The following is a 12964-nucleotide window of genomic DNA, read 5'->3' as shown; positions in this document are numbered from 1 at the left end:
TTACTGGACACTTACTGTGCACTGGGCACCACACAGGCTCTGTGGAACATACCAGTGAACAGAACCAGATCTATAGGCCTTCATGGAACTTTCGTTCTAGCTGAGGATGGTGGGGGACAAGTAAATAAAGTAAGTATCTGGGAAAGATAGTAAGTAGGTAAATTATCTGAGAAATTAGATGGTGATAAGTGTAGCAAAGAAAAACAAAGTGGGAAAGGGAGATACCGAGTTTCCAGTGTGAAGGAGAGAGGAAACGAGTTAATTCTAAATCGGGCAGTCAGGAAAGGCCTTGCTGAGAAGATATTTGGGCAAATACCTGAGCAAGGTGAGAGAGCTAACAATGGGGTGGCCTAGGGAAAGAGCCTTCAAGGCTGAGAGAATGGCAGATTCAAAGGCCCCGAGGCACAAGAGGCCCAGTGTGTTTGAAGAACAGCAAGCAGGCAAGTGTGGCTGGAGTACAGTAAAAGAAAATGCAAAGTAATAGGATATATAATCAGAGAGGTAATGGATGGGAGGTCAGATCATGCAGGGCCTTGCAGGCCCCCGTAAGACCTTGGCTTTCACTCTAGTCACGGTGAGGAGCTACCGGAGGCTTTGAGCAAAGGAGTGACAAGATCCAACTTAGATTTTATTTATTTGTTTGTTTGTTTTAATGTGTATTTACTTTTGAGAGAGAGAGAGAGAGAGAGAGTGAGACAGAAGGCAAGCAGGGGAGGGGCAGAGAGGTGGAGAGAGACAGATTCCGAAGCAGGCTCCAGGCTCTGAGCTGTCAGCACAGAGCCCAAAGCGGAGCTTAAACCCATGAACCATGAGGTCATGACCTGAGCTGAAGTTGGACGCTCAACCGACTGAGCCACCCAGGCGCCCCTACTTAGATTTTAAAAGGGTCACTCTGGCTACTGTGTAGAGAATAGTCTGTAGGGGGGAAAGGGCAGAAGCTGAGAGGCCAGAAGATGGGGTTTTTAGCAATGATCCGGGCAAAATGTGACGATGGTCTTGACTGGTGTGGTAGCAGAGGAGATACAGAAAGTGATTAATCAGGCTCCATATAGATCTTTAAGGTGAAACCAACAGGATTTGCTAGTAAGATTAGATCTAGGGAATGAGATAAAGAAGAATCAAGTGTGACTCTATGTTTCGGGCCTAAATAAGTGGAAAGGTGAGGAAGACAGGAGCAGATTTAAAGATTTAGCTACAGCTATGGTAGGTCTGATCTGCCTATTAGACAGGCATCTAAGTGGACATGTTGAGTATGTAGATTTGGAATTTGAGAGGAAAGTTTCGACTAGGGGTATAAATTTGAAAATCATCTAGGGTGTAGGTGGTATTTCAAGCCATTCAACTCAATGAGGTCAGCAGGGTGGTGAGATAAATAGAGAAGTGCAAGTGCAAAGGTCACTGAAAGGGGGCAACTAGTAAGGTAGGAAACAAAAATCAGGAGAGGGCCATACCCTCAAAGCCAGGAAGGGAAAGTGCTTCTGAAAGGAGAGGAACTGCAGAGAACGTCTACAGACACATCTCTCTAAGGGTTCTGCCGTAAAGGAGAGCAGAACAGAAGCAGAAGTAGCTAGGGGCAGAAATGTGATTAAGAGGTTTTCTGTAAGGATGAGAGAAGTTACAGCATGTTTGAATGTCCATCGGAATGATAGACAGAGAAGGTGGCTAATGATGTTGGAGAGAGGAGGCCAGAGCAGGTGAAGGGCTGGACTCGGATGGGAATGCAGCCCGTCCATCTAGGGCAGGGCTTCTTAGCCATAGCACTACTGATATTTCAGGACTGGGTAGCTTTTTGTTATGGGTTGCCATCGTGAGCATTGCAGCAGATGGAACAGCACCCACTGGTCTCTCCTCACTAGATGCCAGGACTATCCCCAACCCCTGCACCCAAGTTAGGACAACTGAAAGTGTCCGCCGATGTTGCCAAATGGCCCCCAAGATTTCACCCCCACCAGGGGACATTTTGGTTGTTACAACTCGGGAGAGGCGTGCTGTGGGCATACAGTGGGGACAGGCCAGGGATGCTCCGTAACATCCTACAGTGCACAGGACAACCCTCACGACAAAGAGTTACTAGGCCCCAAACGTCAACGCGGTTGTGGTTGAGAAGCCCCGATCCACAGGAAGAGCCCTGGTCTAGAATCCACGATAGCACAGAACCCGTAGGTGGGCAGAGGCGGTGGGTACTTGTGGAAGTTCTCTTCTGATTGCTTCCATTTCTTCACTGAAAAAAGAAGCACGTTCATCAGCTGTAAGTGAGGTTGGAGGAGGAGGTACAGGAAGTTTAGGGAGAGAAGATATGAAGCTGTCCTTTAGGAGAGGTGGAGAATGAATGGACGGGGGAAGCAGACACGATTCTGCACCACATTAAGGGTTTGCTTGAGGTAAGTAGTCAAGGATCTAGTGTGAAACCAGTTGGCCTGGATATGTGTTCTTCTTGGGGCCATATACAGGGGCAGGGTAGGGAAAGAGCTGGATTTAAAAGACTGTGGTCTTGCCAACAAGTACAAGTACCAAGATGGCAAACGAGTGATAAAAATGACCACAGATTTTGAGCTAGGGAAGAGGACAGAGGGATACAGAGGACTATGAAAAGGTAGGTGGGCAAAGGGCAACAAATATCAAACATCCATTCTGATAGGCCAATTTCAATTGTTTTGAACACGAGCTACAAAAGAGGGACAATAAGGTGAGCTCTAACATACTTAGGTAAAGACCGAGCATAACCGTTTCCAAATGAAATCAGGTAAACTGACTGAGCTTCCTAAGCTCAGTGTTCAGGGCTGCAGTTCCTTTGGTTGAGTTGCTTTCCCTCAGTGAGGCCACCCTACACATCTGAGGGATCAGAAGACTGAAAAGTCTGAAGTGACTTCTAGTCCTTACGTACTAGTTTGTTGAGGTATTTCCTTACAGTTGTTCAGACGCTTATGGGAACCCTGGCGGGGGCGGGAGGGGGGTGGCGCACAAATGTGACTGAAGTGCCAGGCAGAACTGCGACCACCTAAAGGGCTCTCCATGATGGGGAGAGTTTCAAGGTGAAAGTCATCAACAGTTGTTTCCGGCAGGCTTTTGGTTCCTGCTTTTGAGGAGTTCATGTCACTTATTTATTTAGGTTTATTTATTTGAGAGAGACGGAGAGAGAGAATCCCCACACTGTCAGAGGGGAGCCCGACGTGGGGCTTGAACTCAAGAACCATGAGATCATGACCTGAGCCAAAACCAAGAGCTGGGTGCCGAACCGACTGAGCCACCCAGGCGCCCCGAGGATTTCATTTTAAAATTACAAAATAAGACTAAAAGGTGTCCACTCCCTCCCTGCATGCACGTGAAATCCTACCAGAGACCAACAGCACTCTTCGGGGAACAACACACAGCCTTTACGGACAGGGGGCCCCATAAATCACTCCAGTGTCATAGGACTGAGTATAAGCCCGGCGCTGCTACTCACTGGCAGAATGGTCTCAAGCAAGGCCTTCGAACTCGGCTTCAAAGTCGGCTGTGACTCCTTCAGCTGAAAAGTAGAGACAGTAATACTTACCGTGGCTGCCTCACAGGAGTGCCCGTGAAGGCGCTTTGTAACCCATCTTGTGCTTCCCTAACAACAGACATTATGACTTTGGGGGCCGCGGAGGAGTGGAGCAAGTCTCCCTCCTTGAAGAGACTTGTTGGAAAAGAATGGAAAAAAGGAACAAGAGTTTTCGACCCAAGGCAGAAACCTACGTGGCATGCGTAGAGGTGAACCAGCATCTTTTCTGCCTGACGTCCGTGCGGGAACTTGGCCAAAGCTTGCACTCGAGAACCCACCCTTTGGAACAAGGGCAGACAGCTGGAGGTCGGCAAGCCACCCCCTAGAGAAAAACCGAAACACAGCTGTGAGTGTAATTTCAGGCCCAGGTCGAGGCAGCCTTGATCGCAACCGACAGAGGTTTGCACACGGGTGGGGTACACTCCTTACCGGGCATGCTGGGAGCCATTATGGTTCGCTGACTGCAGGAAAAGTGAGCTTTCATGAATCCGTCCTCCTACCCACGCATGGTCATCTGCATCAAGTGCTCAAGAGGCTTCTGGAAAGGTATCAACAAAAAGGCATCCTGTACCGGGCCACGTGAGGAACATGGTGGGGAGCTAAGGAGGACACAGGAGACCCAGGCACTAGCTGCAGGCCCGCCTCTGTTCCTCCTGCCTCCATTTTCGCATCCGGAAAGTAGCCATAAGAGACCCAGAGGGGAAGTGGGGGTGTCTAGTCCAACCCATGCATCTCACAAAGGAGGACACTGAGGGGACACTGCCAATGAGTAACCAAGGCAGGACCAGAATCCAGACTATGCCCCCTGATTAGTGTGCCTTCCACCCACCTGTTTCTTCCAGGGGTCTTCCCAGGAAGACAGGAATTGGCTGACGGGGTTGCTTTCAATCAGTACCACTTCTCCATCATTCTGCCAGTTCCAGAGAAAGACACCAGGGAAAAAGAGCCGCAGCCTGCAGCCACGTTCATCTCAGCACTTAAAGATGCCCCCCAAATGGTTTTAAGTGGGGTTTCAAGTTTGAGGATGGTGAGCAATCCTAGGACGGTGACGAAGATCCATCCAAAAGCACTGAGGAGGGCAACCGGCACTGACAATGAAAACCAAGACGCCAGACCATACGGGAGCCCTTTGAAATGGAGGGTTTGGTTACAGCACCTTCTCAGGCCCTCAGTCCTTGAAGCCCAAGGACAGGTTCATGGGCCACACACCCGTGCGGTCGCCGGGACCTGGGCTGGGTTTAACGCTCTGCCGTCACCGTTTGGGAATTCTTAGTAACTCAGGGACAGGGAACCTGTCACGTTCATTGTGCACTGGGCCACTCCAATCTGGCAGATGGTCCGGCTTCATCACCCTCAGCCTTAAAGGGGTGTCCCATCTACACCGCCCCTCCCCCAGCCCAGCCCAGACAAACAGGAGCAAACAAAAGCCCTGTGGGCCGCGGTGTGGGGTTCAGGAGAGGAGGAATGCTGTGACAATGTCAGAGGAGCTTTAGGAGCCTACATCCTCGGGGAAGAGGCCCACCAACCAGCGGCCTCTTCCAACCCTGGCAACCTAAATGCCGGTATGACAGTGACCCCCAGCCCACCCCCACACCGCGTGCTGCCTGAATCTTTGGCTCCAAGTGATGCTCCCGTCCGCCCTGCTCCGGACTCAAACTTCCCAGTGCTGCCGAGAGCGCCAGGGTCGAACGGGGAAAGCGCGCGTCCCTCCCGAGCTGAGGGAAGCTGCCAGAAGCGCCCGGGCCCTCAGCCTGGTCCGCTTCCGCCCGCTGGGCAGGACCCGCCGACGCCGCAGCTGAGAGAAAGTTTGGGATGGGCGATTAGCGGGGCGGCTCTCGGGAGAGTAATCCCGGCCCCGGCCTCTCCCTGGTCACAGGGGCAACGAATATGGCGGGCAGGTTGCCCGAACGGCCCAAACGCCGTACCCGGAACCCGAGACTTGGCGGCGAACACCCCATCTTACAGGAGGGGCGGGGCCACTGCGGGGGCGGAGCTGCGTTAGGGGTGGAGCTACGGTGGAGGGGAGGGGTTTCACGGAGGCGTTGTTTCCATGTAAGCCTATGAATAAGCTAATGATGCCGGCGTGCTACCGCCGGGGTTCCATAGTGTAGTGGTTATCACGTCTGCTTTACACGCAGAAGGTCCTGGGTTCGAGCCCCAGTGGAACCATAGGTGGAAGGTCCTCGCTTTTTTTTTTTTTTTTTTTTTTTACAATATCCTTTGAGGGCCCAGGTGAAAAAAAAGAAAAGCAAGACAAAATACTTTTCTTTTCCCTTAAAAATAATATTTATTTTACTTTTCAAGCAAGACAAAGTATTTTTCCTTTAAAAATAATACTTATTTTACTTTTCTATATGGGGGCATTAAATTTTTTTTCTTAAAATTGTTTTATTTGGGGGAGACTATGCTATGCCCAGATCGCGGCCTCCCCAAAATTCCAAGCTCACCAAGGAGTCCGAGTCACGCATGCAAAAGCAAAGGGCGTTTATTCCGGCTTAAGCTCGGACTCTCAGACCTCACCAACGCGGTGGATCGGTGCTGAGAGCCCCGAACAATGGAGGAGCAGGCTTTTTAGCACAGTTAGGGCGGGGGCAGGGGGTGATGGGCAGGGACTGCAATGTGATAGGACAGGGTGACGGCAGAGGTTGATGCGGCGCGGAGGGATTGGTGAGTCTAAAACCAAGCGGTGAGAAATTGGCTAGTTTGTGTAAAATAACTGTTTGCAGTTCCCAGCCTTGACTCAGACCATAGGAATGTTTTTTGATTAGCTGAACTGAGGGCGGTCCGAGGATGGCTTTAGCCTTGAACGGTCTGAGGCTTTTCCTGGGACTGGGGCTACGTGCAGCCTCAGGTTGCTCTTAACGGAGGACTTAATTTTAGGCTCTTCATTCCCCCCCTTCTCTTGTGTATTTGAAGGCCCACTCATGGGTCTTCTGTTGGGTCCCAATCATTAGGGTGGCATTACTGCGACCTAAGTATTAAGGGTTGTATTGCCCCCAGACGTTCTCGCATGAAGCCAAGCAATTTATTTAAATGACAAAATCTCTGATGGACATTGTTAAGGATTTGATGAGAGTTCAGGATGATGCAGTTGACAAAGAAATTCACTTATTTTTGTGACATATAATAATTTTATATCAAAACATTAAAACTTTAGGATTTGCATATGTTATTTGGACAGTTATAGCATTTACCCATGCAATATAACCTAAGGTTTACTGTTGTACATAGTGTTTTTCCAAGTAACTTAGCATCTCAAATAAAAGGGCCTAATTGGCCAAAAGACACCCCCCCTTTTTTTTTTTTTTAATCCTGGGAAGTTTGTTAAAACGTTAGGAAGTCATAAAGTGTGTCCTAAATAGGATTACAGATTATTACTGAAGTGGCAATAAAAGATCTTAAAGGCGAATGTAGAAAAACCTAGCGCCTTTACCATTGAGAAGTTTTAACTATGCAGTTAAAGACCTGATAAAGATGAAACCTAAAGCTTTGATTTTCTTGGCAGCAAAAGGAGAAAACCTTTGTTTACATTGTCTTATCAAGAGTAGATTTACAATCCAAGAAAACTTTGTGTTTTGACCAGAGAGAAAAGCAGAGTTTTAACTTTATACCGGTGTACTTACTAAATTCCATTTATCTCAACCTTAGTTTATCCTGAGCCCACGTAGAATTCCTTTTCAAGGATTTTCCTTCAGGGGCCTTTTATACTTTCCTTTGTCTTTAAATTTTGTCCCAAAACTATTTTTTTTCTAAACAACCAGTCTTATTTAGGACAAAATTATTTTCTTTTACCCTTAACAAAAATGTATTTTCATTTTTTATATTTTTATGTATCTCTTAGTTTCCTACATACAAATTGCCTTCCTTATTTTTTATCAGTCTTAAATACATTTAGCAGAATTTTAACTTAGGAAACCTTAGTCTTCGACTGAGGACTTAGTAACCCGTTGAGAGATGTTTACATTGGAATTGTTAAACCATTTTTTTTTGAAGGTCTAAATAGTCTTACTTTTTTTCTGTAATAGGAAGCTGAAAACTCAAACCTATGTTTAGTAACCATGCATTCTATTTGGATAGAAGGCATGCAATTTAGGTCAGACGTGTTTTCAAAAGGAGTTAATCTCATCCGGTAGGGGGAGTTGCGCCCCCTATAGAGTGCAAAGGGGAGGAGAGCCATCCAGTCTCCGCCAGTGTCCAAGGTCAATTTAATTAAGGTCTCGTTTAGGGTTTTATCTCTTTTTTTCTATCTGTTCTGAACTCTGGGGTCTGTATGCACAATGTAATTCCCAATTAGTCCCCAAGGTCGTGGCTAGGCTCTGACTTACCTTGGACATAAAAGCTGGTCCATTATCTGACCCTATCATCTGAGAAAATTCACACCTTGGTAGGATGTCTTCTAGCAGCTTCTTTGCCACCACCTGTGCAGTTTCGCGTTTGGTGGGATACGCCTCAGTCCATCCTGAAAAAGTGTCTACGAAGACCAGTAAGTACCTGTAGCCATACCTGCCAGGTTTTACCTCAGTAAAGTCAGTTTCCCAATAGGCTCCTGGGCGTCTTCCTCTTAGACGTGTTCCAAGATTATGGGGGTTCCGGGTAGCGTTGGTCAGTTGACAGGCTCTGCATTTGCTGACGATTTGTTTAATTTTGGAGTTGACACCCTTAATTTTAATGTGTGACTGTCTAGCCAGGTCTTGTCGTTTTCTCTGTCCCATGTGGGATGCTCGGTGTGTTTTTGACAGAACCCTTATTCCCACTTTTTGGGGGGGTAGGATGATTTTGTTTTCCGAGGACCTCCATTAGCCCTTAAGGCCTCGGGTCATAGGCAGTCCTTTAATTCATTGTAGGTCCTTGAGTGAATAACGAGGAGTCGCTGGTAGGTTGGGGTCCCCCGGATCTATGAGTTTGACTGTTAGGGCCGGGGTGCCTTTGAGGGCCGCTTCTTTAGCAGCCCGGTCGGCCATATTGTTGCCTCTGGCCACCTCAGTTATGTCCTTTTGATGGCCTGGACAATGGATGACAGCTAGTTTTTTTTTCGGGAGCCATAAAGCCTTGAGGAGAGCTAGGATTTTCTTTTTTCTTTTTAATAGTCTTTCCCTCTGCCGTGAGGAGCCCCCTTTCTCTATATATCGTCCCATGGATTTGAGCGGTGGCGAAGGCGTATCGACTGTTTGTGTAGACGTTTAGTTTTCTCTTCTGCCCCAGAGTTAAAGCTTTAGGAAGCGCAATTAGCTCGGCCTTCCGTGCCGAGGTCCCGGCTGACAGGGGTTTCGCCCAAATGACTTTTTCGGTGGATAACAGCATGGCCCCGGCGGGCCTCAGCCCTTGTTGTATGAGACTCCTGCCATCTGTGTACCAGGTGACTTCTGCATCTGGCAACGGGACGTCCCCCTGCAGCTCCGGACGGGTGGCGTGAATATGGGCCAGGATCTCGGCACAGTCATGGAGGGGAGCCTCCAAGTCCAGGTGAGGCAGCAGTGTAGCCGGGTTCAGGGCGGCCGGGGCCTGGAAAGTAGTTCTGGTACGGTTGAGTAGCAGAGTCTGATAATGGGTCACGCGGGCATTTCTGAGCCACCGATCTGGTGGTTGCTTTAGAACTCTGTCTATTGCATGAAGGGTAGTGACGGCCGGCTCTTGCCCCATAGACAATGTCTTTGCATTTTTAACCAGCAGGGCCACAGCCGCAATCATGCGGAGATAGGGTGGCCAGCCGGATGCCACCGGGTCCAGTTTCTTGGAGAGGCGGGCCACAGGCCGGCGCCAGGGGCCCAACACTTTAGTTCCCTCAGGGGAGAGATGGATTTGTGCCCCCAGTTTTGTCTATAAATTATGGCCCAGGAGGGGGCAGGGGCATTCTGGGGTGACCATAAATGGGTGGGATACCCGACCCACGCCCAGATCCACAGTTCTCCGGGTAGTCCGTGGATATTGCTTGACTCCGGTCACTCCCTGGACCCATGACCTTTTGGGTGACAGTGGGCCCCCGGGCTGTAGGAGCACAGAATGTTGGGCCCCCATATCGACCAGGAAGTCTGGAGATTTCCCTTCCATTCGTAAGGTTGCCTGGGCTTGGGGAGGGGCACCGAACCCCGTCTCCCCTAGTCGCTGTCATCTCCCATTACTAGAATGGGAGTTTCAGACTTATTTTGGGGGCGGTTTGTTTTTTTTTTTTTTTTTTTTTGGCCCAATGTTCTTTTTCTTTGCAGTAGGCACATTGATTTTTGCCTAAGCGGGGGCGCCCTTCGAGCTGCTGGGAGTTCTCTTTATTATTTTCTTTTTCCCCGAAGCCAACTGCCTGAGGCGTCTTTTTCGGCCCTCCAGTTCCGCAGTTGCCGAGAGTAGGATCTTGGCCGGACCCTCGTTTTGTCTCTTTTCAGCCCTTGCCTGCTTGTCCCCTGCACTGTCCCTGCTGCTGTGTACCCTCTCTGCCACGACCACTAGATCTTGGAGGCTTTTTCCCTAGACGCTCTCGTTTCTGAAGTTTTCTCCGAATGCCGGGGGCGGACTGATCGATGAGAGCCATGGCCACCGCAGCTGAGTTTGCCTGCGCCTCAGGATCTGTAGGGGTGCACTGGCGGAATGCCTTTATTATTTTCTCAAGGAGTGCTGCGGGGCTTTCCTCTGGGCCCTGACTGACATTATATATTTTGGCCATATTAGTAGGCTCGCGAGCCGCAGCCTCGAGACCTGCCAGTAGAGTCTGGCGGTAGACTAAGAGACTCTCCCTACCTTCAGCGAGTTGTAGTCCCAACCCGGCCGTGCCAGGGGAAACCCAGCGTCGATATGCGCCTGGTCCGTTGTGGGGACCCCAGTGGGGCCAGGAACTAATGTCCTGGCCTCACTCTGGATGCGTTCTCGTTTCTCATTAGTGAACAGGACCTGCAACAATTCCTGGAAATCATCCCAGGTGGGCTGATGGGTGAACAGAACAGTTTCTAATAGGTTAATAAGGGCGCGGAGATTCTCCGGGAACAGAGCGTTTTGAGAACTCTAATTGTACAGATTACTTGTGGCGAAGGGCCAGCAATGGTGGGGCTGGTTGCCCCGATCATCAGGGGGGCCTGTGGCCCTCAGAGGCAGGACAGTGGAGTCTGGTCCCTCAGGGCTCGCGCCGCACCGGCTCCTTGTCCAGGGGTATGTCTGCTCAAGATACGGAAAAGTATTGGATACCATCCGGGTGGATAAAGCCGAGGCAAGGCAAAGAGACAACGCTTCAAAGAGATGGTGAAGGAGTTCCATCAGATGGATCGCCAGAGCCGGAGCTTTACAACTGGGACACAGACGGCAACACCACCCACCTGGGGACAGCTGAAAGGGATGACACAAGAAGCTGAACGGATTGTTCAACATTCAGGCCAGAAACTTACCTCTTTTATTTTATTTTTGGCAATGTTGGCCGTGATATCTTGCCAGTCTTCTGCTGCTGGAGACAGAAACTCGGAGCAATGAAAAAGCAACAAAGTGTTTACGTGCTCTTTTATCTTAAAGAAATGAAAAAAGGGGAATTGAATGCCCTGGCCCGGGCTGACAATGAAGGGCCTGTCCCAGGCTGACCGTCCCCAATCGCAGGATGCATGCTGAGCCGGAACATCCCAAGCTTGTAAACGAGCCAGGGTGCTGACCAAGTAGCCAACACAAGGTCAAGACAGCCTACGTGCACACACAAGACTGTGTCCAAGCAGAAGTCACTCGCGAATGCGGAGCCGGAACTTGGCAACAGGCCCCTGGGAACAGAAAATGGGAGGACAGTGGGGTCAGGTCCTTCTGGCGTCGCGCCCGTTTCTCAGAAGTAACTAAAACAGGGGCCGATGCAGGAGGGCGGCACCTGGGGAGGTAAACCATGTTTAAGCCATGGAGGGGGGTCAGCCAGTAAGTCGGCCCAGACAGCGATATAAGGAACCTGGTCCGGGTGGCCCGTGCAGGGCCGAGAGACCTGCTGTTCTACTTGGTGCAAAGAGCCTGAAATTTTCTTTTTTTACTTTAAGTCCCAGTCGGTCTGCTCTTTCCCTTACGTCCCTGAGACGGTCCAGTACTAAAGTCAAGGGAGTACTCTGGGTCGGTCCCATAGCGTCCGTCCAAACGAGATAAAACAACACAGAGGACAGAATTAGAACACAGAGAACAGGGAGTAATCCTCCTGGCCCGCGGAGGCAAAACCGAAAGTGAGACGCCGGCCTTGCGCCGGGCCGTGGGCCCAACCCGCGGCGTCTCCCGAAAGTTGTGAGGTGGGGATTTGAACCCCGAGATCTCGCGAAGAACATACGGGGCACTTGAACCCCTGTTTGTTCCGTGTGGGTCTGAGACGTCTCTCAGATACCACGGCCCAAGGTCTCTAGCGCGTCGGCCAGACCAACTTAGGGCCCCAGAGGCCGATCTCAAACAGATCAGACAGACAGGAAGAGTTAGACAAGAGACAAGCACACTTACCAGCCGGCGGTAGGCCCTACATGTTGGGGGGATCCCAGGGGGTCTGGGGGGAGATCCCGGACGAGCCCCCAAATGCTATGCCCAGCTCGCGGCCTCCCCAAAATTCCAAGCTCACCAAGGAGTCCGAGTCACGCATGCAAAAGCAAAGGGCGTTTATTCCGGCTTAAGCTCGGACTCTCAGACCTCACCAACGCGGTGGATCGGTGCTGAGAGCCCCGAACAATGGAGGAGCAGGCTTTTTAGCACAGNATTAGCACAGTTAGGGCGGGGGCAGGGGGTGATGGGCAGGGACTGCAATGTGATAGGACAGGGTGACGGCAGAGGTTGATGCGGCGCGGAGGGATTGGTGAGTCTAAAACCAAGCGGTGAGAAATTGGCTAGTTTGTGTAAAATAACTGTTTGCAGTTCCCAGCCTTGACTCAGACCATAGGAATGTTTTTTGATTAGCTGATCTGAGGGCGGTCCGAGGATGGCTTTAGCCTTGAACGGTCTGAGGCTTTTCCTGGGACTGGGGCTACGTGCAGCCCCAGGTTGCTCTTAACGGAGGCCTTAGTTTTAGGCTCTTCAACTAAAGGGGCATGTTTTACCGCAGAAGCATAATGATAAATGTCCTCTCCTCCCTTTCCCACTGCCCTCGCAGGACCTGAGAAACACCAGAGGTGGGGGTCTGGCCGTGTCGGAGTCCTGAGAACATCCCCACCTCACCGGGGCAGAGGCAGCCTCAGAAAACCCGAAGCCCCTGGGAGGCAAGACCACCCTTTTCCTGCAAAGCCAGGACAGACCTACCCCACAAAGCCTGCAACTGAAATATGGCAACGCAAAAGCGCTTTGGCTGCAGTTGTATTATTACAGGTTTATGATCATTATTATTAAAGGGTTAATGTGTCATTAAACTTTAAAATGCAGAGCAGGGGGAAAAGAGTCCTTTTCTTTTTAATTCAGCAGTAGGGTTTGTGGAATAGACCTTTGTCTGTGCAATGACGGATCCATACACAGTATGGAGTAAATGTCAGGCTT

General features: G+C 50.1%; 1 non-coding gene across 1 annotated transcript; it reads left to right on the top strand.

Moving 5' to 3' along the window:
- Positions 1-5619: 5619 nt before the first annotated feature.
- On the top strand, positions 5620-5692 carry TRNAV-UAC. The gene has a single exon. It is a non-coding gene; the product is annotated as a tRNA-Val (tRNA).
- The last annotated feature ends 7272 nt before the right edge of the window (positions 5693-12964 follow it).

The sequence above is a fragment of the Hyaena hyaena genome, unplaced genomic scaffold (assembly GCF_003009895.1).
Source record: "Hyaena hyaena isolate Hyena2069 unplaced genomic scaffold, ASM300989v1 scaffold_295, whole genome shotgun sequence".
Taxonomy (NCBI): Eukaryota; Metazoa; Chordata; class Mammalia; order Carnivora; family Hyaenidae; genus Hyaena; species Hyaena hyaena.
The sequence above is the reverse complement of the archived record's forward strand: the minus strand, read 5'-3'. Positions and strand labels throughout refer to the sequence as shown.